We start from the raw sequence: 26342 nt of genomic DNA on the forward strand, positions 1-26342 counted from the left end.
AGCCCCCACCCACTGTTGTTCTCTTTAACTTGACAATAATAGGCTATCCACAAGCAAAGCTCAAACAGCTGGGTTTGAGTTTGCTGCAGAAGAGATGAAAGTTTTTTTCAGTAGAGGCCAGTCACCACAATGTTTGGGTGGAGGAGAGCTGGCACCTGCGTATGACTGACCATTTGCGTATGAAGCCTCTCAGTCGCTCTGTAAATATAGGGTAGGGAAGGTATGAGTGGCGCTATTGGTTTAAAAAAAAAATACAGATAAAAAATTAATAGAAAACCAGCAGGGAGTTGAAAGTTGAGGTTTTATAAATTAAAGGGCGAGGCGAGGGATGGGGCATCTGTCAGGGGAAGGGAGGGTTGTGTGGTAAGCCTGTGCACCATGCGTGACATGGAAGTAAGGAAAATAAACCAGAGGCAAGGAGCAGGGGCAGTGTGTTCTGGTGTTACCAGGTTCTGGGGCTACAGAGGGAGGGTCAGCTTGTGTGTGCACACTGAATTAAGAAGAGGCTTGATGTATAGCCACAGCTGGGGTTGTGGGGAAGGGTGGGTAGATTCATGAACATGGAGGGGATGGAAGGGACGGAGAGACAGCTGGCAGGCCAAAGGGTACGTGTAACGAGAAGTGTGTGTGGCAACTACAGTGACTCCTTTGTTCCCACTCACTTGTGCCAGTCACAGCGAGTAGATGGCCGACGTGTGAAGCAACTTAACGCTTTCATTGCACCTAGACCAAAAACACAGTCCAGCTTTGCACTCATCCTGTGCTTGAGTGCATAGCAAAGTTGGACATTCATACAGCCCATGGGACATTATAACACAGGTTGAGAGAATTTATAAGAATTTTTAAGATTGCATGGGGATACTGTTTTTTTGCACAAAAAATCCCGTACTATGTCTAAATCTTCTGCAGCATTCAGTGTTTAGATATGGTTCATTGTTGTTAGATAATACATTTTTATAAGGAGGGTCTAATGATCGAATAGATGCTGATATAAAACCTGTGGGATCATTCAATAAAAGGGAGGAGCATCTTCGCAACTTAAAGGTTTTGTGTATAAAACTATGTTCTTTCTTCATACCTTTTTAAAATCTTTGTCTACACAGTCTGTTGGATTCAACAGGTGGAAATAACACCAGGCATAACTACTAGATCTACATCCAAAAGTAGAAGATGCAGAGCATTGCTAAAAGCAGTGCTAGGCTGACAGAAGTCACAAAGAAATGTACATAGTAGGTTCTTTGAAATGCTTTACTAATTGCAAATGCATTATGGGAATGTCCTGATCACACAAGCGGCATTGTCCAACAAACTTTAGGTAATAAAGTTACTAAATGGCAGTTTTGATTTAGCATCAAAACAAAGATTTAGACAGCAGGAGACATTGCAGCCTTCTGTCTGTTTTGCTGGTCACATGACGGCTTTAATCAGCCACTTCGGATGTTATCATCACATTAGATTGGTTTCATTAGCAGTTATCAGTCAATAGAATTGCTTCAGATTTTGACTCCTACCTATCAGTAGGCTCAGTAGGTTGTTATCACCGGATTAATTCTAATCCTAACCCTAAGGTAATTCCTTAGATGCAGAATAGATCTATGTATTTATGTATAATCTGAACATAATTTTAGTAGTTCTTCATCTATTGTAAAAAAAAAAAAAAAAGTTGATTGGTGTGTTGCTCATATCAAACAACCCCTCCCAAAAAAATGTAAAATCCTGTTTATTAAGTTGTTTGTAAACAGTGCAGTAAAACCTCCTTACTGAAACATGTGGAATTTACTTGAAGTAAAGCTTTGTCATCAAGTTGTTTTAATTTTGTTTTAAAGAAGGTAGGCTGGAAATAAAGTAGATTAAAAAGTATAAATCAGGTATACAGAAAGTTAAACTTAAGGTTTTAGACATGGCCTAAGCAGGTATTAACCATACGCTGCATATAATCAGTCCTAAAAAACCTACCAGAAGGTAAAGGAGGGGTAATCTGAGGCCATTCTATGGGACTGATAACCAATAATAACAGCCATTAATGGTTGATCACATCCAAAATGGGTGCTTTAATATGCCACAGACACCATTTATCAATAGCATTGCTCTATTTTTTGCACTTGGATATAAATCTTTAGGTTATCTGATGAAGGACTGAAACTATTTACAAAGGATCTGATAAAACAAACAAAAGGCTCAACTTGTGTGCATTTATTTATTAAACATTGAGCATAAAAAGCCCATTAATGGTGAAGGGCTTATTCGCAACTTGAATGACTTACTGTTTGCACTGTTGTAAGGAAAGTAGGTAATGGCTTTCTTAAAAGTTGCCAAAGACACTGAAGTAACTCATCAGCTTTTAGATTTGGTAATGTAATCCACACTGTAGGAGTGAGAAATATATATTTTGGCCATGCAGAAATTGTTCTGTGCTCTGAGGGTGCCCATCTCAGGTAGGTGTGGCCATGCCCTCTCTCTGTCCCTGTTTTTTGGGGTCACTTTGAATATCTGGGCTCGCATCAATTCTTTGTCATCCCTTGGTTTTTTGGGGCAGATCTGGGGCCCCTCACACCTGCTATTACTGTAAGCATATTCCTCTGCTGAAGAAGACTTATAAACCTTGTGTACACAAGTACACTCATGCATATGATTGTGCTTGAAAGTTTATATACATATACCAAAAAAATAAATTTAAATCGACAAAAGTAATAATAAATAAAATTGATAATTACTAGTGTGAATTTATAATTCTCTTTAATGGGAGGATATGTAAACTGTCAACCACAACTGTTTACACCACCAGCATTTGGCTGTAGCTGTTATTAAATAAAAACAGTTATGCTTAATATTAAGCTGCAAGTTTTGTACATAATTTCCAAGTGGAACCTTATAGAACTTCCATGATGGTCTACGTGTGAAAGCAGATCTTTTGGGCTATTATCCAGCACCAGAACATCAATTCCAAGTGCTACATCGGCAGACATGACACTTTGGGGAAAATGAAAAAGACCTAGAGAAAATCAGCCTTAAAAACCTTTTAATACAGTAAAACCAAGCTGAGTGATTTAAACTCTTCAGTAAATTTGTCTTTTGCTTATATTTGATATACCAACATTATTGATTTATGCTATGCTGATGTTTTAAAATTGTATACAATATGAATTCAGGGATTTTCTTTAGTGCAACAATGTCGGTGAAAACATAAACCCTAAAAGGGCATAGTCTATCTATATGCCTATTCAAAAAGAGACCAAAAAACATTTGATCATGTCAAAATAAGGTAATATACACCAAGCATCGATCCTTATCATCCTTACATAGTCATTTCTGAGCCTAAATAGAATTTCCACAAGAGGTGTGACTAGCAGACAACACATGGTCAAAGACAAACCAGTATTAATTTAATAAACGGATATAGAGCAGTTGTGAGTAGTGAATCCTCCCCTGAACCTCTTATCAAAACAGTAAGAAAAAAAAAGAAAATTTCCATTCCTATCAAACAGGCACACACCATAAACGTAAGAAAGGTTTAAGTTGGATACATAAAAGGCTAAGGACCTTTCATTGAAATAAATTCAGATTAAGCAAAACAAAATATATAAATTACTAATTAAGTGTGCTGTTGATAATTCCTAAAGTTAATCTGATCTTGTGTAGTCTCTTGAATTCTAGAATGTCTCTAGAAAGCCTCCCATGATGCGAAAAAAAAATTAGCTAGATTTGTTGCTAGAAGTTTTTTTTTTTTTTAAACAACTAGATGGAGTGTTATGAAAAGTTGCTAAATATAGCTACAAAGTTGCTAATTTGGCAAAAGTGACGATGTAGAAATAAGCTAACATTTGTTAAATTTAGTGTATTTATCCTTAATTTGTGTAGGTAAATTAGATGATTTGCCAATGGAATTAGTATTTTTACTCTTAAAATAAGATAATGAGATAATATGCACTTGAAATAAGACAAAGCAATGTAAATTGTCTTCCATTGGCAAAATTTCTCATTTACCTCCTCAATTCAAGAAAAAAATGCACTTATTTTAAGATAAAATTAGTTACCTAGATTTAAATTTTTTATGTGCATCCCTGCTTCAAAAAAAAAAGAGAATGCGTATTAGGGTTTTTAAAATGCTTAAAACACTAACTTTCACTTGTTGCGCCTAAATAATGATAGGTCAAATGTTTTTCTTTCAACAAAGCCATGCTGACCACAGTTTCTATTTGATGAGAAATTTTGGGCAGTTTTATTTTGGCGAGCCCAAATATGCTCCACATTTACATGTTTGCTTTTGCACAGGGAGTTTGCTGTGATAAATGTTTTTTGCAAAAGATGCAATGACCATGCATTCCATATTGTTAGCGTTCCCATAAAGGGCTTATTATGCTTGCGATGATAGTCATCAGTGCTAACATAATTGCAGCACCAGTAGCTTGTGTCCTATCCTGATTAAATGAGTATTGTTTGTGCAGCTTCTGGAGTTACAGGGTAATCACCAGTCATTTCTTTCTTGAACACATGTGCACCAGTACTGTGTTAGTTTAGGAGAAAATATTACTCTGTAAATTTGGTTGATATGGGTAAAAGGTCATGCGAGCCCCATTATTTGATCTTTCTTTTATTAAAGCAGCTATGTGAGTGCATCTCTGTGTGTGTTGATGCAGGTATTTATCATTCTCGGTACAATAATGCTCTTCAGATTACCAGAATTTTTTTAACTCCACACACTAATGGAAGAAGGATTTGCTTAATAGCTTATTTCTCATCCATTATAAGGGTTTAACTCTACAGCGCCTGGTTTGCATCCCCCAAGTTGCCTTTTAAAGGTATGTTTTGTCCTTTCTAGAGGTATACTAAGCTTTGATGGTGCTTGACTTCATCTTCTGGAAATCTGGTACATTAAACTGAAGTAGGACATGTAAAAATAGCCATGAATCTTTGCATACTTCAATCTGGGCTAGCTCAAGCCAACAGGGGATAGAGCATTCAAAGCTGGGCAGAATGACGGTCAAACTGGCTCTTAAGTGGAGAAAATGTTCTCAAAAATGTGCTGAGCAGCAGAAGTTTAGGTCTTGACACATTTTAAAGCCATTAAAGAGGGAGCAGTGGATTATAAATGAGTGAGTTATGATTATGGCATGACCTTTAGGTTATTACATGCTTCAGCGGAGATGGTAATCCTCTGAGCTATTGAATTAACTGAGTGAATTGCATGTTTCCATGTAGAGATGTATATAATGTGTATTGGTATAAGCTGTTTCTGTGAGCAGTGGACCAGAATATGGTTTTTAAATGACACAATTTTTAAGTTTTCCTTTTTTTCCTTTTATATTAGCAAGAAAAAAACACACATCGACTATCAAGAAAGATTTATAGATGAGCCTTTTCTTAAAACAACATAAAGAAAAATGTTTACATAAAAAAAACAATGCTTCAACTGTTCTATCAGTAGGAAATATAATTCCCCTTTTATTATAACACAACATTGGAGGATCCACAGATGAAGATCTATAAGAAATCCCCTTTACACAGTCTATCAAGAGTCGTACAGATTGTTCTCTCTTTTGGCCTCTTTTCCTCTACTCGCCTCATATTTTCTTTTTTTTTTTTTTCAATAGGATTTAGGTCTGGGAACTAAGATAGCTGTCAGGCCAAATGTATTCAAAGGAAAGCCCTATTATATTATCTTTAATTCTGTACCTTTTCAAAAAATCCCAGTGTGTGAGGACAAGCAGCATTAGAAGAAGACTGACTGCAGCTTGCAGTATGTTGGGAAGGTTTGATCACACTCTTGGTGCAGTTTTTACATCACTTCATGGTTTCTGATTCAGTTAATAATAGTGTTATAGTTTGCCATGTTGAATTTTTTGGGGGAATATCAGGAGGTTATTATGCAGCATATGTCAATGTTGAATGGACCAATGTGAACTATGAATTGGGCACGCTTCACGTGGAAATTGTTATATACTTTTGTTAAAATTAAAGTGTGTAACAAAACTACAAAGCAACCACACTTTTATTACCAAACAGAAATGTAATAAGAAACGTATGCTTTAGACATCTGGGATTTTTTCACTGGATTTTGATTTAGGCATCCAGTTCATGAGCCGATACATGAGCATGTACAAAATTACATAAAAACAGAAAAACTAATGTAATGGCACCTGGGCTTTTATTAGACTTAATTTCCATCCACCAATGACTAGCGGTGTAGGAAAAAATCGATTTGGTGTTATATCACGATTTTAATAAAAAAAATAAATAAATAAAAATTAACTTAAATAATGAGGGAAAATGGGCAACCTCTGCACCGTCACTCTGACAGATGGTGCTGTGGAACCCTTTTGCTGTGTGGCGCAGAGCTACATCTGTAGTTCAGGCAGTCACAGTGGAAGACATGGACTGATCAAACAATATGGATATAAAAATAAATAAATGATCACCACTTGCTTTTATATCTATATATTCAATTTTGATAGCTGGGAAAAATATTGCAATATATAGTCACAACACTCATGCCCATAGTCACCCCTAGCGTAGACTCAGATAACCTTTAGATTCATTTTCTAATCACGATAGTGTATAATAATCCTTACCTGATTACATTTGTTTGTTTTAAAATGCTGAACAAAATCAAGTCATGTACCTGAAATTTCAACAATTTGCCAATGGAAATGTCCTGAGACAGGATGCCCATTCCTTTACATCCCATTTATCTCTGTTGAACACTTGCTGGCCTTGCTTTTGAAGCAGAGCTGAAGGTTTTAAGATGGCGAAAAGTGAATAATATCAAGGCTCTGTGGTTCTTGACATACGCTACATGGAATATTGTGTTTTTTGAGGTCATGTTGCCAATGTGGTATGGAGCCAGACCCTAATTAGCCTTCATTTGCCGGACTGCCCATGCTGTCAGCCACTGTAGAGACAGGCTTAGCAAATGAGTGAAACTAAACCTTCAGTTCCTGCATTGTTCTTGCTTGATCCCCAAATCTCCGTTCTGAGGCTCATTGCCTGCTCTGAAGAGATGGCGCAGCTCATTTCGCAGCCTGGCTCATTTTCCTGTGGCACCAGGGCTTTATGTTTTCATTGATCAGCTGTGCCAACGCTGTGTTCTGATGAGCAGCGATTATCAAGTTAAAGGAACATCTCTACATAGTGCCAGGAAGAGGGCTCTGTGTCTTCTTCTCCTTTTGTCTGGTACATTCTTCTCCTCCTGACGTCTGGTTTTTAATTTTAGCATTTTTTTTTAAAAAAGGAAGCAGAACTTTAGGGTTTTTTTATGTAGACTTGGTAGAGAGTTGTACTTGACCTTGCTGAATTGAAAGATCCACGCCAGTTAAAGCACACTGAATGGAAGTCTGTTTTCCAGGAATTTCTGACTATTTTAAGAACCAACCAGAAAGCAATTCGATTATACAATCGTTGCTTTTGTCGGGGAGTTATTTTTGTTGCTGTGGGAGGGTTTGTGTGAGCCAGAGTAGCCAGCTTATAGAAGTGGAGAGGTATTGATTTGCCTGGCAGGAACATAGTTTGATTGGTCGCACACGGTGGGACTGCAGCTCATCATAAATTAATGTCTCTCCTCATGGCTTTTTTTTTTTTCGCCCCAAGTTTCATAATCTGTATAGCAAAAATAGATGAAAGAGGTCAGTTTATATGTAAGAAGGTATTTCTGAAATGCGCCCACTCTGACTTAGAGGGGGTGTAAGGGAGATGCTCTGGTGCGCTGGCTGTTCCGCAAAAGTAGTCAAGGTCACTCAATAATGGAGGCGTTTTTATTCTTTCGTTTTTTTTCCTCATTGTTGTGAATGAACGATGCTTTGGTGGTCTTTCCTAAGAATACCACACTCTCCTCCTGCACAGCCACACATGCACAGACATATACATGTAGGCCTCTCAGAGGAACAATGGTACTACAGACTTGTTTCCATGACTTTCCTCTCTAACCAACAAAATGTGCTATCTATCCCCTCCTTAGTCACATGACCTGACAGGGTTTTTTTTGTTTGGTTCCCACCATTCCCCACCGTGTTTGCCCCCTTTCCCCCCAAACATGCACAGATGAAGGCGTCCGATGAACTTTTTCAGGATGACTTGTTCCTTGAAACGTGGCCCCAGAGGCTTTAATCACTATTGTCTGCGGTGTTCACTCAGAATGGAGCCCCCATCTGCCCCTCTCTGCTGCTTGAGAAGCTCTTTGATGTTTTCTGCCTCACAAACCTTTGACTTTTGAAACAAGGGAGCCACGTTTGAATCAAGTGTAATTTTCGAAGAATAAATGAGTTCAGTGTTCTTAAGTTTGGAAAGTAAAGATAAAGTAGTTGAGTTTGAATAGGAGTCAGTCAGGGCAGCTTCTCAGCTATTGGGTGCAATACTAAGTTTTTTTTGTTTTAAGTAAATTAATATCATAATAGACAAGGTAAACAGCTATGATGTACTTGCTAATCACTGATTTAAAGAAATAGATAAGGGAACTTGGCTGAAGTGAGTTTTATCCCAATGTTTTTTTTTCTTTTATTGCTTAAGGTAAGGAGACAGAAGCAAATCATTGCTTCAAATCACCTCACTACTAGCATACAAACCCCTAAGACACACAAAACTAATTTGTTTTGCTTATTTAAAGTTTTTATTCCACATATCTCCCCAGAGACTACATTTATTCATACTGATAGCATAGGATACAATTTTGCTGAAAAAGTAGAAAGCAACGTATGCAAGAGCCAAGGGTTTGGGTCCATTTATTAATATGTGTATATAATTACAAAAGGTAATTTGGTATCTATAAATCACTACTTTCATCTGGAATATCCTCTATATGTTGCACAACAATTATATAAGTATTTAGTGTTGTTTTTATGTATTTTCTTGGAAAGGTAGGTAGGTAGGTAGTTTTACCTTTTTGCCTTGTGTAGTACTTTGTATAATGGCATACAAGTGACTACTGTATTAGACTCGGAAGGCAAGAAATATATTTGGATAATTGTGCAGTTGAAATTGGTTTGACTCTTGTCTTTTGTTTAGGTAATTTCTTAAAATAAAGTAAAGTTTAAAAAGTGTATAGAAAGGAAATCTACAATATTTTATGTATAAATATCAAATTAAGTAGAGCAAGTTTGATTTTCAGTTTAATTTATATTCATAATCTAAAAATATAAATTCTTAACTCTGGATAGATTCTAAATATGATTTTATTCATTTGTCAAAGATCTAAAATATCTAGAAACTCCCCTTTTTCCTGTTTTGCCAAATTAGAAACCAAATTTAGCATCATTTTCATGATTTCTGGAACATTTACATAATAAATCTGAACTTAATAAATGTTTTATACTTAAATGATGTATTGTTTTTATGGCTTTGCTGTAAAGCATTTTGGGTACCATTTGGTTATTGTAAAGGGCTATACAAATTTCATTTGATTTGAAATGCTCATAATATGGTGAAAATTTTAATATTGAAAATTTTGTATAACTTGGTTATGAATACATTTTGAGTGGAGATTTAGGACTTTCAACATTACTCATATGCTTTTTGATATAATTTTCATAGAAATGGGCTAAACTGACAGGCTGTTGTTGTTTTTAGAGTCCTTTCTGAGGAGGACTTTAGCCCAATAGGAAGAGTAGTCATCTTGCTATTATGAAGGCTTTTTTATTTTGATGGGGCACACACTTCAACCTAAAATATGCACGTAAAGCACTTCTAGGGCTTTGTTTAAAAAGTGCCACAGATTGTTTTATAAAGTCAGCCCGTTTACCATCTCTGTTCCATTGAGCATCCATGACCCCCCATCCAGCATAATTCCTATAAAGCTTAGTAAGTTGTATACAAAAGACATCAGTGGACTATAACCAATATCTAACATCTCTGGGTCTGAGGTTGAACACCACATAGCTGTCATTTTATTATCATAAATCAAAATGGATGGAAAATACAGAATATCTGATGAACGAATGGAAAATTGAATGAAATAATAGACAAATCCATGATGGATACATACACAAATACATGGTCAAGTGGATGAACAGATTTTTTTGTTGTTATTGATATTTAGACCTGGAAAATCAAACTTCATAGTTTCCATGTCAATCCAGAGTGTTTGTGTTTCTAACTGTTATAAAAGCTTCCTGTTCCAGATCAGCTTTCTTGGCCGCTGATTCAAACATTCCCCTTAAGTACTTCTACTACATTCTCCAGTTTTGTGGGTGTCTGACCTGATTATGCTGTTTCCAACAGGCCTGAGAGCACAGGGTCATATCTTCAGTGACTCACTAACCCTCTGGGTCCTCCCACTATTTCACACTGCGCTCATTCTCCCTTTTTCCTCACTGACGGGGAAAAGGCTTCCAGGGTAAACACCTAAGTGCACGCTTCTTTTTTTGGTTTTAAAGCTCTCATTGCCGCCCTCGATGCTGACTGATATTGAGTTATGCAATGTGGAAGCATGACATGTTATTTTTACATCCAAAGAGGAAAGGCATTGGGTTTGAACAGAGCACATGGTCTATTGTTTTGCTGCTAGCAGGGGAACAGAGGAAAAACAACACGTATAATAGTCACCTTATGCAACGCTCTTGAATTATGCATGCTGAAAGTGGACAGGGATTTAAATATACACTTCTGGTAATGGAGCGGATTATGTTTTATAAGCTCTTGAACATCTAAAATGATCTTGTGCAGAGATGAATCAGTGAGGGACAATGAGACATGGTGCCACATTGTTCATTCATTCAAAATCCTCTAGGATCTGTCCAGATTGTGGTATATTACCACATAAAGGTCTAGTTGTTTTCATATATAATTGATAGCGTAGACCTCACTTCTTATATTGCATGCACACCAAGACTGGTAAGAAGTAGTGTGAGGATAAAGAAGCAAACATTTACAGGTATTTTTGTTGCACGTCTAGGTTTGCATTCAACAAACAAGGTTGCAGGTGCATTCAACAATTTGCGTTTGTGTATACATATATATATAATATACACAAACACAAATTCTCTGAAATTGTACATCAAGTGGAATTTCTGTGTCCATACATCTCCCATCCAATCTAATGGAGTGGACTCTAAAAAATACAAAAAATGGGCAAAACTTCCCAAAGATAGGTGTGTAAAGTTTGTGGTATCATGTTTAGCAACACTTAAAGCTTGAATTTCATATAAATTTGATGTAGTAGATTTAGTAGTAGGGCTGCTCAGTGACGCAGTGGGTAGCACTGCTGCCTTGCAGCAAGAAGGTTCTGGGTTCAATTCCTGGCCTGGAGTCTTTCTGCATGGAGTTTGCATGTTCTCCCTGAGCATGTGTGGGTTCTCTCCAGGTTCTCCAGCTTCCTCCCACAGTCCAAAAACATGACTGTTAGATTAATTGGCCTCTCCTAATTCTCCTTAGGTGTGAGTGTGTGTGTGTTGTTTGTCCTGTTTGTCTCTGTGTTGCCCTGCCATGGACTGGTGACCTGTCCAGGGGGCCCCAGCCTCTCGTCCGTAGACAGCTGGAGATAGGAACCAGCATGCCTCGCGACCCCGCTTGAGATAAGTGTGATAGAAAATGGATGGATGGATGGATTTAGTAGTAGTTTTCTGTCGTTGATCAATTTGCAAAAATTTACAGAACAGGGCATCGAATGTTAAATTCTAAGCAGATTAATTTGATCATTTCAAATAAGGCTGTAAATAACTAGGGCTGAAACAATAATCGGATTAATCATGATAAGTAATCGATTAATCAGCTCTAAAACATGCCTTTAGCTGACACAGCAACCCACTTAGAGCAGTACTTGTATCAAAATTGTAAAAAATATGTAAACATTTAGCATTTAAGATAAAAATAAACTTTTTTGTCTGTCAATATATTCTATCCAGAACGTAAGCAGAAATATTTTAGTTTCACCTGGTTTAATTTAGTAAAAAAATATTTTTTAAGGAATCTTTGGCTGTCCGATTGTTAATCGGAAAAAAAATCGACAGATTAATCGATTTGCAAAATAATCGCCAGTTGCAGCCCTAAAAATAACCCTTTTTAGATGCACATGTAAAAATAGACCAACAAATATTTTAGCCAGCATAGTTAATGCATGTAATACACTTAAATACAACACAATTGACAACGCAGTTATTGATAGGAAAGAGTTTGTTATTTTTTTTTTTTAACTATCTGGGGAAGTACTTTTTGTTGTTTGCATCTTGTGCACTGACTGGAGTGTGTCATTATAGTTGATGTTAGTGAGCGTATGTTGACACTAATGACTCACTCTCTGAATTATAGACATTGATGTCCATAATTCTTTCCTTTCCCTAACATTTGCATAATTCCTATATTAGTTTTCAGCTTTCCCTCATATTACAGACAGAGACACAAGTAAATGAAAATGTCTAGGTGACTGAAGTAAGTGAAGCTGACTGCAGCTGTGAGCATGTGATTTATAGGTCATTAAATCTATATGAAATGGCAGACACAGGAAATGCGGGTAGAAAAACGGCCAGTGATGGTATCCTCTAAATATATCTTTTTATATCTATATCTATCTGTATATATCTGGGGTTTTGCATGTCGTATATTCTGTTCACACAAGATAAATTGATTTTCCTGAAACCTTTATTCCAGCAATAGCTCTGTTCGACAGGCTGGAAGTCTACATACTGTAGCACAAACCTGTGTGCTCACATTCTGTCATTATTTTTCTTGCACAATTTGTGGGCATTAAGACCCAGACAGAACACTGTGCTTGACATTTTATGCTGTGAGATTTGCCCAGAGGTGTTTGGTTCAGTTAGGTACGTGCTGGTAGCAGTTTGGGTGCCTATTACTGCTGGCTCTTTGCTTTTCGTTTCACACTTTGGGTGTTAACGTCAAATGAAAGGTGGGTTTTGAAGAATATTTGGTTCACTTTTTTTTGTAAAGGAAATAAATGATAACTCTAAGCTGCTAATGCAGACTAGTCTGTTAAATGGCCTTTAATGCCATTTATGATATTTGAATGGTAATGGTTAATGTTGTCCTTGCACCCTTTCCCTGATGTTATGCATTGGATTTGCAGTGGTCTGCTTTTTCATATGGTCTGTGTATGTTGCGTCTCAGTATATCTAACCTTGTTCATGCTTCAGGATCTGAGCCAGTGCATTCTTTATTCAGTTTCTTTTTTTCGCTGTTTAAATTTTGGATGAATGAAAAAATACAAGAAAAAATTTTAACCTTTTCATTGGGATTATGTGGAAATGGAAACCCTTGCCGACATCTCTCAGGAGAAAGCCTCTTACTGCTTTTTTAATGTTATGAGACTAAAGAAACTTTTCCAGCTCTTCATGTTCTTATTCATCTCTTCTTTTAAGTTCCCAGCCATTCTAAATTGAAATGATGTCTGTTTTTACGCTATCCTACCACATAAATATGCTTCAAATCCTGGCTGTTTGTTTACAGTCATCCTGCTGGAAGCTGAACCCCCATGTCCAGTCTCATATCTTTTACCATCTTTTTGCAGGTTTTTCTTTTTGGTTTATTTTTTAAGTTCAGGTATTATCAGAACTGTAGCCCTGCTGTATGTTACCCAAATGTTAAGAAAAAATTAAGTTCCTCTTAAGTGCAATAATGCAGTTGTGGTTTTGAATAATACCACGCATTCTTTTCTGATATAATATAGTTTAAACAGACAACCAATAAACCAATTTATGTAATATTACACTAAGAAAAACACACCAACTTGGAGTCAAGTAAAAAGTGGTTATGAAACTCAATCCACAATGAAACGACCTACGTCAGTTTCTGCCTGACATTTCTTTGAGACACTCATTTGCGTTTTGCATTTCTGTCTCTCCACTGTCGTTGTCATCCAGAGCCATTTAAGGGGTGAGTGCAACCATAAGCTTGCATTCCTGAAATACCAACGTTACAAACAAGCAGTCATAAAGCAGGCTGCAGGCAGAGCCATGGCTCCCCGATAATAGCTTCTCCTCAGTGATACAAACAAAAATAACAGATAATTATTCTGGTTATTACTCAGGATGTATTTTCTGGTCTGTGATGATAAATAAGCAAGGAAAACTGTTTATTAGTACGAACCTAATGTTCAAAGCTCAGATACTCTCAGAATTACATAATCATTATTCATGTTGCATTGCCTAATAACCGAACAACAAAACAGATCCTCATTGCATCCAGGCAGAACTATTTTTTTTGTTTTTTTCTTTTTTTGGCACTACCAGAGAACTTGCAGGGATTTTAAACTAAACATTTACAATTAAGAAAAATGAACATTTAAATTATGTTAAACATTTTATCTTCTCAAAGATGAAGTTTCATTATAACCTCTTTGAATCTAATGTCACTGACTGCAAATTTCTGCTTTTTTGTTATATTCAATTTTTGCCATGTAAACTCAAAATGTTATGAAAACGTATTTTCTTGCTCTCTCTCTTTGTATATATATGTTTGTGTATGTATATATATATATATATATATATATATATATATATATATATATATATATATATATATATATATATATATACACATGACAGTGGAGAGGAAAACTCCCTTTTAACAGGGAGAAACCTCCAGCAGAACCAGGCTCAGTGTGAGCGGCCATCTGCTGAGGCTGACTGGAGTTCAAGGAGACAGAAGCAGAGATACAAAAGGCAACTGCAAACCAGCTCCACAGGCGACCCCGTCCAGGAAACACACAGCCAGGCAGATGAGAGCTGAGCCAGCTTCCATGTCAGAGGATGAAAGAGAGATCCAGTTAGCCACAGTCAGGGAAACAGGACTGCACTGAAAAACAGGCCAAGCTCCATCATCTATAAACAAAAGGTATTGATGGCAGCAGCACAGCTGATATTTTTCTCCAGGATGGTGTCACAGCCAAACAGGACCAGACCAGATGAAGCTACTGTGAGAAAAAGCAGATAGAACATAACATTAGAGATTTAACTAACAAATACCACAGAATGGGGAAATAGAGATGGAATCATGAAAAGGAGTCCCTTTGTCCTCCAGCAATCTAAGTCCATAGCAGCACAAATGCAGAAAATAGCTCAGGATAACCTATGTATTTTGGATAAGGTATAAGAAAGGTAGAGCCACAGCGTGACCAAGGTAGAGCCAAGGAGAAACATCTATCTGAACTGAAATTCTCTCCCGCCGGATGGTGCTGTTAACGCTCTACCTCCACTCACATCTCTACTTACCCAGCAATTAAACACACCCTGTTTTTAACTATAAGCTTTGTTAAAAAAGGAGAGTTTTAAGCATACCCTTAAAAGTAGAAAGGGTGTCTGCCTCACTGACTAAAACTGGTAGTTGGATCCACAGGAGAGGAGCCTGATAACTAAAAGATTCTACTTTTATGATTCTAGGAACCACTAGTAAACCTGCAGATCGAGAGTGAAGTGCTCTGTTAGGAATATAAGGAACAATCAGATCTCTGATATAAGATGGAGCTTGGCCAATTAAGGCTTTATATGTGAGAAGGAGGATTTTAAATTCTATTCTGGATTTAACAGAAGGTCAATGAAGAGAAGCCAGGGTTGGAGAGATATGATCTCTCCTTTTAATTTTCTTAAGAACTCTGGCTGCAGCATTTTAGATCAGCGGAAGGCTTTTGACTACAGTTTGTGGACTTCCTGATGGTAAAGAATTACAATAGACCAGCCTTGAAGTAACAAATGGATGGACTAGTTTCTCAGCATCACCTCTGGACATGATATTTCTAAGGGAATTCAAGAAACCTCTTTGATATGGCATTTAAATGACAGATCCTGATAAAAACTAACACCAAGATTTATTACCGGTATGTAAAGAAAATACTGCAACATAACTTAAACAAGGCAAAACCAAGATACAGAAAAATCCTGATTTGTAGACAAAAAGCCGCAGAGGCCAAGTTTAGACTTCTGGAAAAAATAAGAGTAGTGATAAGTAGAAAGAGGTTTTTCACAAGACAGTTTAAACATATGTATAGACCTCAAAGTGAAAGAATAAAGATATATTTTTTTAAATCTTGTCACTCAGGTTTAAAGGAAAAGATCAAGTGTAGTTGAGTTCAAAGATTTGTTGATTCCTACTCCCAATTCATCACCACACTTTTCCATTTAACTTTCAATTTTAATTTATTTCCTGGATTTTAAAACAATTTCTACTTTTTTCTGTTAAACTTAATATTCTGTATGTCATTTCAAACGGTTTGACTTTCCTAAAGTTTTAATTACACTTTTAGCTGCTGTCGGTTTGTGTGGATTCTGATAAAATTAGAAATCCTGTTCGATCTAGAATTGCTTCTAGTGACCTCTTTCTTTGCAGATGATATTTATTGGTTTCATATCCTCATATTAGACCTTGAATTGATTGGAGAAAATTACATGAAATTTTCAATTTCTTTTTCCAGCTGAAAAACCTGAGTATGAAACTAACACTTGTGCACAAGTACAAAATGATTAGTTACCAATAAATTACCACTATTCCACGAGGAAAAAACACCGAAACAAAAGCCTTTCACTTTTATGTACCAATGAGTTTAAAGCAACACTTAAAAACAACAACAAAAAAGAAATGGAAACAAAACCCTAAACCCTGACTCAACCTCCAGTAGTAAACAGTGACCAACAAACCAGGCAGTGGAACTGAGGCCTGGATGACTAATGAACAGTCCTTGTGCTGTGACACTATTTTACACTGAAATAATAAGCTGTTATGAACAAAGCTCAGTTACGCAGCACACCTACAAGGCTGAGTAGCTTGCATTTATTCTTAGAAACGTTGAGGCCGTTTTTGTTTTATGACATTTACACGTCACTCTTATGTCCCTCACCCATCAAAGGGAGGTGTTAACACAACCCAAGGTGCAACGTTACAACAGTCAAAATCCTTTATTGCCAAAGGGGGAGCTTTTACTCATTTGTCCCAAAGGTGAGAGGTGTGAGTTTGCTTCCTGACCCCCCACTACTCTTGAATGGGGTTGGTACTTAATACCCATCTTACTAATAATCTGCACTGGGGTTCATAAACGTGTTTGTGTGGGTGTGGGCCTGATGCAATATTCACCAAACCTTGTGTAAAGACCCAATGGTTGGATGTTATCTACACAAAAAGTGATATAAAAATGTAAAACATGACTCATATTTTCTTGCTGCTAAAAAAAGGAAGATTTTTATTTTATTCAAAATAAAAATATATGTTTTGTTATTTTGTTTTGGTTATTCCTCTTTGTTGGGGTTGCCAACCATGCTGGGGGTTGAGGTGTGCGGCTATAGGGGGCTTTAAAACTTTATTCTGCTGTACAGTATATCAATGAGTTGGATCCAATTAGTGTATTTTCTGATAATATTGAAGTTTGCTTTTGTGTAAATTACTGAGTACACTACAGCTTCACTCTCATTGCGTCCTGTTTGCGTTCTCATATTTTCTCACTTGACTTTAAAACCTTAGTGGAGATATACATTTCTTCCTCTGGCTTGTTTGTTTTCTCTGCTGTTGCTGTAGTGGAAGAAAAATTAAAGGTTCTCTATGGGAATGTGAGTTGGAAGCAAATAACTTGAATGTTTGCGTTTTCGGGGCTTGCAGGGACCAAAGCTGATCTCATCCTTGGGTGGAGTAAACATCTGTTTTTTTTTTTGTTGTTGTTTTTTTCTGTTTCCCTTTTAGCTGGGTCTAATAGTACTCTCTGAAAGAGCTCTAAGTTTTGGCTCAGAGTAAAAGTGGTCATGGTGACAAAATAAGACCATCTGAAATGCTCTGACTGTGATTTTCAGAAAGGACAGAAGTGGAGTTGATCTGTGTTGATTGAATGCATGAATTCAATCTTAATAGAAATGTGTGTTTGATAAAAAGTCCTGCATGCTCATTTCATTTCACAAGAATTTTCTTTTGGACTTTAATTTCCAGTATAATGATGATTTATTTTTGGGGGGCTCTTTATTTTGTATAACTTTTCAGTCTGTCAGCGTCTTTTTAAGTCACTTCTTTAAAATTTGCCGCCTTTTCACCAACAAACCTATTTCCTCTTTCACTACAAACGCCTATTTCCTCCTTCTGTGACTCTCGGAACCCTTCTGGTTGCTCTTTTCCTCTACCCGAGGTGCTGCACAAAGCTTTGTGAAGCTCTCGTCTTTGGCTTATGATGCTAAAAGCTCCTAATCAGTCTGAAGTTTCCTAAAGAGAGCGGCCTGTCTTTGTTTCTTGACGCGAAACGGTTGCATCGTCGAGGAGCAGGTTAGTTTTGAGGAAAACCTGCTGCCCTGTAAAGTTTGACGAGGTGAGTTTTCATGTCTTAGCTATGTGTTTTCTTCACGCAACACAGGATGCAGTAGGCCTCAGGGTGTGGTGGTTGTTTGATATTCTTTTTTCAATAATTTTTTATCATTGGGCACCAATATTAATTGTAGATCCATATTATTGACCATTAATTGTCTATTATAACATTTTCTGGAATGATCTAATTTGTGAGATGGGTTTATTTTCAGCAAAGAAACATTTTATGTTCCAGACCTGGATCATTTAGATGTTTGAGTGTTAAAGTATCATAATTTAAAGGGGTGGATATACCCTGAGTGTGGTTTGTAACATAATGGGGTACTTTTTTGGGAAGTAATTACTAGGCCATATGAGGATCCCCACAAATGCTCTTTATGGATCATATGCTTGCCTGTGGGCCTAATTTTTTGCCTTGCATTTATCTTTTTTTGGCAAGTTATCTTAGCTTTTTCTACTGCTTTTTAAAAAAAAATTTATATAGCTTCCAATGTTGTGATTAACTGGGTTTTGCAGGAACGTCATCCAAGGACCTCTAATTGATTCTGACTCACTTGTTTACCCCAGTATGCTTTCTTCCTCAGTCACATCACTGCACTTAGGATTTGCTTGTACCTTGTTCAGCATCTTGTTCTGTTTCTCTCTCTCTCTCTCTCTCTCTCTCTCTCTCTCTCTCTCTCTCTCTCTCTCTCTCTCTCTCTCTCTCGACTTATGTGTAGATGTGTTGGAGGGATATAGCCTGGTGCATGCTCAACAGGAGCTGCTTTATGTCACTTTGGGTGGCTGAGACTTTTGCTAGAGGTTTGCTGGCTGTGCGTTAGAGCTGTTACATGCTGCTGTTACGGTCGTTTGACAGGATATCCTGGCTGTGGTGGTGTTGTGAGAATTAGATCTGGTTTCCGACACAAAGCAGCCAAACTACAATGACTGAGATGTTGTATTCCTTGTTAGTTTTGCCATCAGTAGTTTTACTTAGGAGGAACTATTTTACCCACAGTGTTTGTGAAATTGTGGACAGACATATTTTTTTTTTTGTCTCATAGAGGATTGTTATTCCTCTTTCGATTGAATACCGAGTTCTTATAGAATGATTCCAAACTTTAACTTCATCTTCTGTCTTAATTTATAACTCATCTTTATCATTTGAAATGTTTGCAAAAAACTACAGCTTTGCACAATGCTGGAAAGAATATATATGATCTATTTAAATTCTAAATGAACTAGTGCTTTAAGGCTTTTGGGTTTTGTCCCTTGGATCTCTGCTATTCTTTTCCATTTCTAATTAATATATTTAATTCCCTACCTGAGAAGTTTTTTTTTAAGGTAAGAATAACAGTTTTTACTGTCAGTTTTAACATTTAGGTAAAAAGTGAGTGAGTAAGCTGTTCTCTTTGGACTCTTATAAAATGTTTTTAATTAGGACTGAAACAAGACGATTTTATCGTTATTAATCGATTATTGAAATAATCATCGCTAATTTGGTAATCGATTAATCATTAACTAGAGTATAGAGACTCTAAAACATGCCTTTAGCTGATAGAGAAACCCACTTAGAGCAGTAATTATACCAGGACTGTAAAAAAAAAAAAAATCTAAACATTTTGATTTTAAGATAAAAAATCTTTTCTTCTGTCAATACGTTCTACCCAGAAGTCCTTAAGTGGAAACATTTTTGTTTCACCTGATTTTATTTAATGAAAAATAATCTTTAAGTAACCTTTGGCTATCAGATTATTAATAAAAAAATAATCAACAGATTAATCAATTTGTAGAATAACCATTATTTGCAGCCTTAATCTTAATTAACAAGGATGTAGAAATGTCACTAAACTCCGGCCTGTCTTTGCCAGTAGGTCCTTGTAAAATAGACTTTTAATCTAAATGAGACTTTTCCTGCTATAAATAAAATAAAATTAATTTAATTAAAATAATATGTCGGCTTGGCATTTTACAAGAAAAAAAGCAGATGTATAAAAGGAACATGGAAGCAGTGATCCATGGATACCTTGTATTTTAGAAAATGTAACAGTAAATTAACTCCATAGGGGACAGTAAAGAGGATGAGCTTCGAGCCGGCTTTCATGCTAAAGGAAATGCAGCTGCACTTATACTAAAATGATCTCGAAATTCCTGTATTAAATTTCTTAACTTGGCAAAATTGTAAAATGAATAATTATTGCGCAGAATACATTTGTTTTACTTTTGTAGTAACTGGTTGTATAACTGATATGACTTAATTACAGTAGTCAGGCTGTTTACTCTGCAGTCAGCGGCACTGAGTTTTCACTTGTGACTTACCAACTTGAGTTATGTTGCAGTCACCTTAATTAAATTGAACGACGAGATTTGTCTTGTCTTCATGCAATCTGTTTGTGTCTTTAAAGTGAACAATGAAGGAGAAATCCAATAAGGACTAGAAACCATGAGAATTCATTTTGATTCATTTTTAAATTAATTTCCTTTTTTTTTCATTCACTATTTTGATTAGGGATGTGACCAATCTGGTATTGATATCAGAAATTGGTCCAATATATACCACAAAAAATTGTCGTAGTATATAAGCCTGAATGTGGCATCTCAAATATTAGCTCTCTTATAGAAACACTCTGTTCCAGGTTTTCTTTTCATCATTTAGTCACTCCATTACTAACAAGTAACGCTTTTGTCTGAGACAACATAAGCATAACAACTAGCTTATTTCTGAACTGTAGTATATTTCATTTTTAAGGGGGGCGGGGTTAAATATTGATTTAAAGACCTCAGTTAGAATATTAATGGTGGTGATGTGTGAATAATCTGGTTATTTTTTTACCTTTGAGTCTGTGGGTAAATAAAAAGATTTTGTAATTATGAGACTGTCTGTCTGACTGCTGAGACTGCAAAAACTTGGTCCTGCAGAAGGAGGGTGGTCTCAAATGCACCAGTGAATTTTAAAATGCATTTCAAAAGACGTTTTTCAAGGGGCTGTTATTAATTACATTTTATTTTATTTAAATAGGCTTCAGTAATATTATCAGTATATCATCAAATATATAAAAAATATATGTGAATCATATTAGGAGAAAAACTTACAGGCTTTTATATGTTGGGAAATACTTGTTCTTTTTTTTTATTATTATTTATTCATTTTTGGTTATTTTAGATTATGTTTTATGCTAATTTCTGATGAGATTAATTCAGCTGTTTGTTTTTTATATTTTCTTTTATCCCTAAAACTGCTTAGATCTCTAATCCTGTGGTTGAAGGAATAAGAATAAATCTTTTTCTTATGTTGTATGTGATATATGATAATAGGTTTAAAACCTTTGATCTATCATACAGGAGCTTAGGGCTGTGTTTGGGGATGTTAGGGATGTGTCTGTTATGCAAACACATAAAGGGTAACATAATCATGCTATGTAATGGGTGTGTAGATGTTTAAGGTGTCATGATCAAAGCAGCAGTAGCTCATAGCCCTCCAACCCAGAGCTGGTGACCTTTTGTCTCAGTTTGCACATAAAGGATGGAGCGCACATGCTCTGAGCCCTGCAGCAAGCTGGGCCCTTTGTAAAGGCATCAGATGTTAAGCTAGAGGAGAATCTTTTTAAAATCAACAAGAAGCAGAATCACTGTAGTCAGCATGAACATTAACAATGTTTGCCCGAAGTAAAACCTTTACGTGAAAAATTGCATTAAACATCTATCCTGTACACTTTTTAATGTTTCTTTCTGCTATATTTTAGTTGTAATTGCCATCAACAGCTGGATCATTATAATAGAACTATGGAAAACCAAGCTCAAGCAGTAGACATAATTTTAAAGTCATTTACCCTTTAAATTATATACTAGAGCTCTTAGAAAAATATAAAATCCTTTATATTTTAAAAATATGGGTATTTTGTCCCATTTTTAATATGCAACGTCATTTTACTATTGAACTCTCCTTTCACTAAAACCATAGGTTAGGGCAGCCTTTGGATAACTTACCAGGAGAGAATTGGGGAAAGAAAGCATGAGAGGGTAAACACATGGCTTTCCTTTTCAATTTTAAAACCAGTAAAAAAAAAGTTTAAAGAGACATTTTGTAAGATTTTTCTGAAAATATGTATCTTTAAAATAGTGTTTTTATTTGACCCTTTACCAGTAAAACATTGCCTGATGAGCAGGCTGACACCTCAGTAGCTCAGCACCGATGGATCAATAAGCCTGTAGTGTTTGTTTTTTCTCTGAATGTACTTTTGGTTGGAAGTTCCCGCGCTGTTCTATGTTAAACGGATGCAACCTAGCAAGTAAACGAAGTATTATATTTAAGATGGATCTTGTGGATACTCAGAAGTGACTGGCATCAAGGTCAATTCGGACACTCCACGTAAGGTAAAAAATAAATAAATAAAAAAATAAAAAAAACAACAACAAAAAAAACTTGTCAAGTAGGAGCAAAGGAATGCTGTAATTATGTGTTTTGGCCACAGGTGGCAGTATCATTTGAAAACTCAATATTGTCTCTCGAAGTGATATAAAAGCATCTCATTCATTTAATTTCCTTTTTTTCTGATAATTTTTATCTTCATTCCCCTAAATATACAAAAAGTTGGTATTTAAAATTATGAATGAAATATCTATAGGTGCTCTTATAAAAAAAATACAATTTATAAGGTGTTCATATTTTTAGATTGTGGCGACCCACTGCAGCAGCTCAATGCAAAAGAAGTGAAAGATAAAGCACAGTTCAACATTTATTTCACCGCTATTGTTTTTCGATTATATTTTTAAAGTTCAAAGATTTATAAAACCCTTTTTTTATTACAGATCAAAAATATTTCAATGAATAATTAAAGAGAGCATTTGAGTTTTAATGAGTACTATACTTAAATCAGGGTTGAGTGGTTTTGCAGACATTAGGCCTCTCAGACTATGGCACCTTAAATGTCAAAGAAATACCACAGGTCACAATTAGGTCAATTATAATTTCAACACTAACATAATCTGCATGGGGGAAAGATGACTCTTAATAACTGCATATTTAGGTCTTTAGGGAGAGGGTTAAACTGCTGCCTCATCGCAACATTATGGATCCTCTTTATAGGTCGAAGGATAAACAGCCAGTTTTCACACATGCTTTTCCAATTTGTTCTTATCTCCATTGTGAGTTAAATGAAAAGCTGAAATTCTGCTGTTTCCCTGCTTTCTGTTTCCAATAAAATGTTCATGTTTTTGTCTCTTTAACAAATGTCTAAATTTATCCTAAAACGTTATGCTTTTATTTTCTCAATAATTGTTTTTATTATTCAAACCACTTGTCCTGCAGCCTTTTGTTCTTTTTCTTTTATTGTAGTTGCCATGTTCCTGGCATAAAAATCTCCAACTCCTTTTAAGCTTAATTACCCCTTTCTTCTTTCCTTTTTCTATTTAGGTTCATGTTTCCTACTCTCTCCCTTTTATTCCCTCCCCCTTTTCCTCAGTCCAATACAGATGAGGTGACCCTTGCATAACACTACATGAATTATTAAGGGGAACCAAGCCCTGCCCATTCAATCTGTGGCCTTCTCTCCTCTGCTGTGCCCTTTACTGCTCATCAATAGCTTTTTCTGAACCACTGGGTCCAATCTGGTCTGTTTTTTTATTTATCTCAAAGAATTTCATCTCAGATTTGCAAATGTTGAAGTATAGACTGATTGCATGCTTTCTCATTTGCAGTTTAAAGTCTTGTTGTGTATTATTTTAGTCTTGGCAGCACAGTCCTACATACAGGTGCATCTCAGATAATTAAAACATTAAAAAAATTGAATTTATTTCAGTAATAAAAAAAAAAATGAAATGCCTGTTATAAAGAATGTCTTTCTTTTGCTTCTCAGAAGATTTGAATAGATTTGACTCTTTAAACTGGCCGAACCATAAAATCATTTGTCGTAAAAGAAAATAAAAACAGGGAGATGTTTCTGCCTGTGAGCTTGTCTAACCTTTAGGCGGAGAAAAAAAATAAACATGAACTCTTTCAGAGTCAACTTTACAAGGCTGATTTAAATCAGCCGATTCTGACATGATGAGGTCTGACAGCAGATAGCTTGGTATCAAGCTACCATTTACCATAAAGTGACTCTGATGAGATGTCAGAAAGACACAATGGGAATTGACACAGCCTATTAAAGACATGTATGGTCAAACACGCACCTCTTGTATCTTGTTGCCTGGATGCTGTTTTCAGGAGTGGTAGAAGGAATATAGAAATATGTTAATCAGATGAGGCCATGTTGTAAAGCTGCTCATTGTGTGATGGTGTATTGGACTATGTCTCTAAATTGAATTTAAGCCTGTTTTTAGAGCTAGCAATGAGATCGGTGTTTGTGTGCTTGAACATATCGTTATGTGTATTTCCAGCCAATAATCCCAGAGGGTAACCAGTCTTGCGTCATCTGAAGTCACTGTTAGATGACAAGATGCTTAAAATAATAAACCCGTATACGCAAAGCATGAACCTCACTGTTTTTATTGGAGCCAGTTTTCTGGCTGCAATGCAAGGCTGGAGTCAGAAGGAGATTCTGTTGTTTGCACTATCAAATCTTACCTTATCAGTTTCACACAGAAAAAACAGATTTTCATCCAAATGATTAGTTTAGATACATTTTAGGTTCGCTCCCAGTTTGAAAAAAAAAATAAAAAATTATTTGCAATTCAAAAGCAAAGATAAAGAAATTTTTCCAAGCAACAAAAACCAATATAGGTGTACATCATAAATAATATATTCATTATTGTTGTGTGATGCAAGCTGCATTCTGGTTTGAATTGAAAAGGTGAAATAGAAGTCATGTTTATTTCTGTGCTGCAGACACCAGGGTCTTTTCAGACAGATGATCCGTCTACCCACAGTGCAATGCAGGTAAAGTACGACTACTCTGCAGGTGAAACTATTTCTCCGATAAAGAAACAATGACCTTGCAACTTTTGATCATTATGTTTTCAGCCGTTGCTGTTGATAAGCAAAAGAACCTTCAAGGCATTACATATATTTATATAAGCAGATACATTTTTAATCAGGAATTTTTATGCTCTCTCTGTTTTAGTTTTTCTATTTGCACTGACAGTCGCCGTCCAAATAAAAACTACTGAGTGCACAGCCACATGTGTTTCTGTGCATTAGAGGAAAACCTAAGCATACACATTTGTGGTTGAATTGAGGACAAGTTGTTTTTAACGATATTGTTTGAGGCAAAACGGTAACCTTGGACCTCCATTATTCAGCTTGTTGCACAGAATGTTCTACTTATTTTTCCTTCTGTTCTTTATGCAGTAATAAAAGAATAGCAAACTTGTTTTTGCTGGTTTATTGGGCTGCCTGCTCAAGCAACTAACTTCTAATTGACAGCCCTACAGGTAATCTGTATTATCCTCAACAGAGTAATAGATATTGCTCCTTCAGTTTCCAAAAACACTAATTGTATTAGTTACAGCTACTTGATTGTTGGTTAACAAAATAGTGAATCATAGCAGCAGCTCAATGCATTAATGCCTGTAAAACTGATGAAAACCACATACTGCAGTGCAAAGTAAGCATCAGAGCAGCAACAGAAGGGTATTTTAGTGACCTTAAACCGGTACTGTTATCAAGAATGGGAAGGTAGTCTGACTGATTAAAAAAAGATTCTAATCTGCTGGAATTTAGATGCATAGCCATGTCTGCGAAGAAGAAAGCATTGGGTGAACAGCACTGATGAGAATGGGAGGACTAGTTTGACACAATGGCCAATGTATGGAGAATATTGTCTCTGATTGTGACAACACATAATCATAAATGTGTTTTCTGAAAATCGTTCTGCCCACTGAGTAGTTGTTGAAACATTAACCCTTAGCACACAAAACAGAATACCCTTTGGTCCATTTGATTTATCTTCTTAATGCCTTGCATTTCTTAGAATTGCATTCTTAGAATTGCATTCATTTTATTTAAAGTGGTGAACCAAAGATCAGACCAATCCCTGGAACTGTTGCTTACAGCATGTCTTAAATCTTGGCCAACCATGACAGAGGGTACAGCTTTCGGTCACTTTCTCTTTGTCTTTATTCTTTGTTTGGACACACAGGTGTCTGCATATCAATGACTACCATGTTTTGTCTGCTGAAACTGAGTGAGTGAGTCAGCATGCGTGTATGAATATGGCACC

The 26342-nt window shown here is 36.1% G+C and overlaps 1 protein-coding gene across 6 annotated transcripts in view; it reads left to right on the plus strand.

Moving 5' to 3' along the window:
* elmo1 (engulfment and cell motility 1 (ced-12 homolog, C. elegans)) overlaps positions 1–26342 on the plus strand; it is a 130455-nt gene that overhangs the window by 23141 nt on the left and 80972 nt on the right. The window contains exon 1 of one of the 6 annotated variants that reach the window (XM_038288666.1): positions 18021–18208. The exons of 4 other annotated variants lie outside the window; for them this stretch is intronic. The gene's annotated coding sequence lies outside the window, so the exon portion shown is untranslated. Of the gene's footprint in view, positions 1–18020; positions 18209–26342 lie in introns of those variants that run through there. One more of the 6 variants, XM_038288667.1, reaches the window with a different exon arrangement.

This window comes from Cyprinodon tularosa, unplaced genomic scaffold (genome assembly GCF_016077235.1).
Source record: "Cyprinodon tularosa strain WSP-4 unplaced genomic scaffold, ASM1607723v1 ctg26, whole genome shotgun sequence".
Taxonomy (NCBI): Eukaryota; Metazoa; Chordata; class Actinopteri; order Cyprinodontiformes; family Cyprinodontidae; genus Cyprinodon; species Cyprinodon tularosa.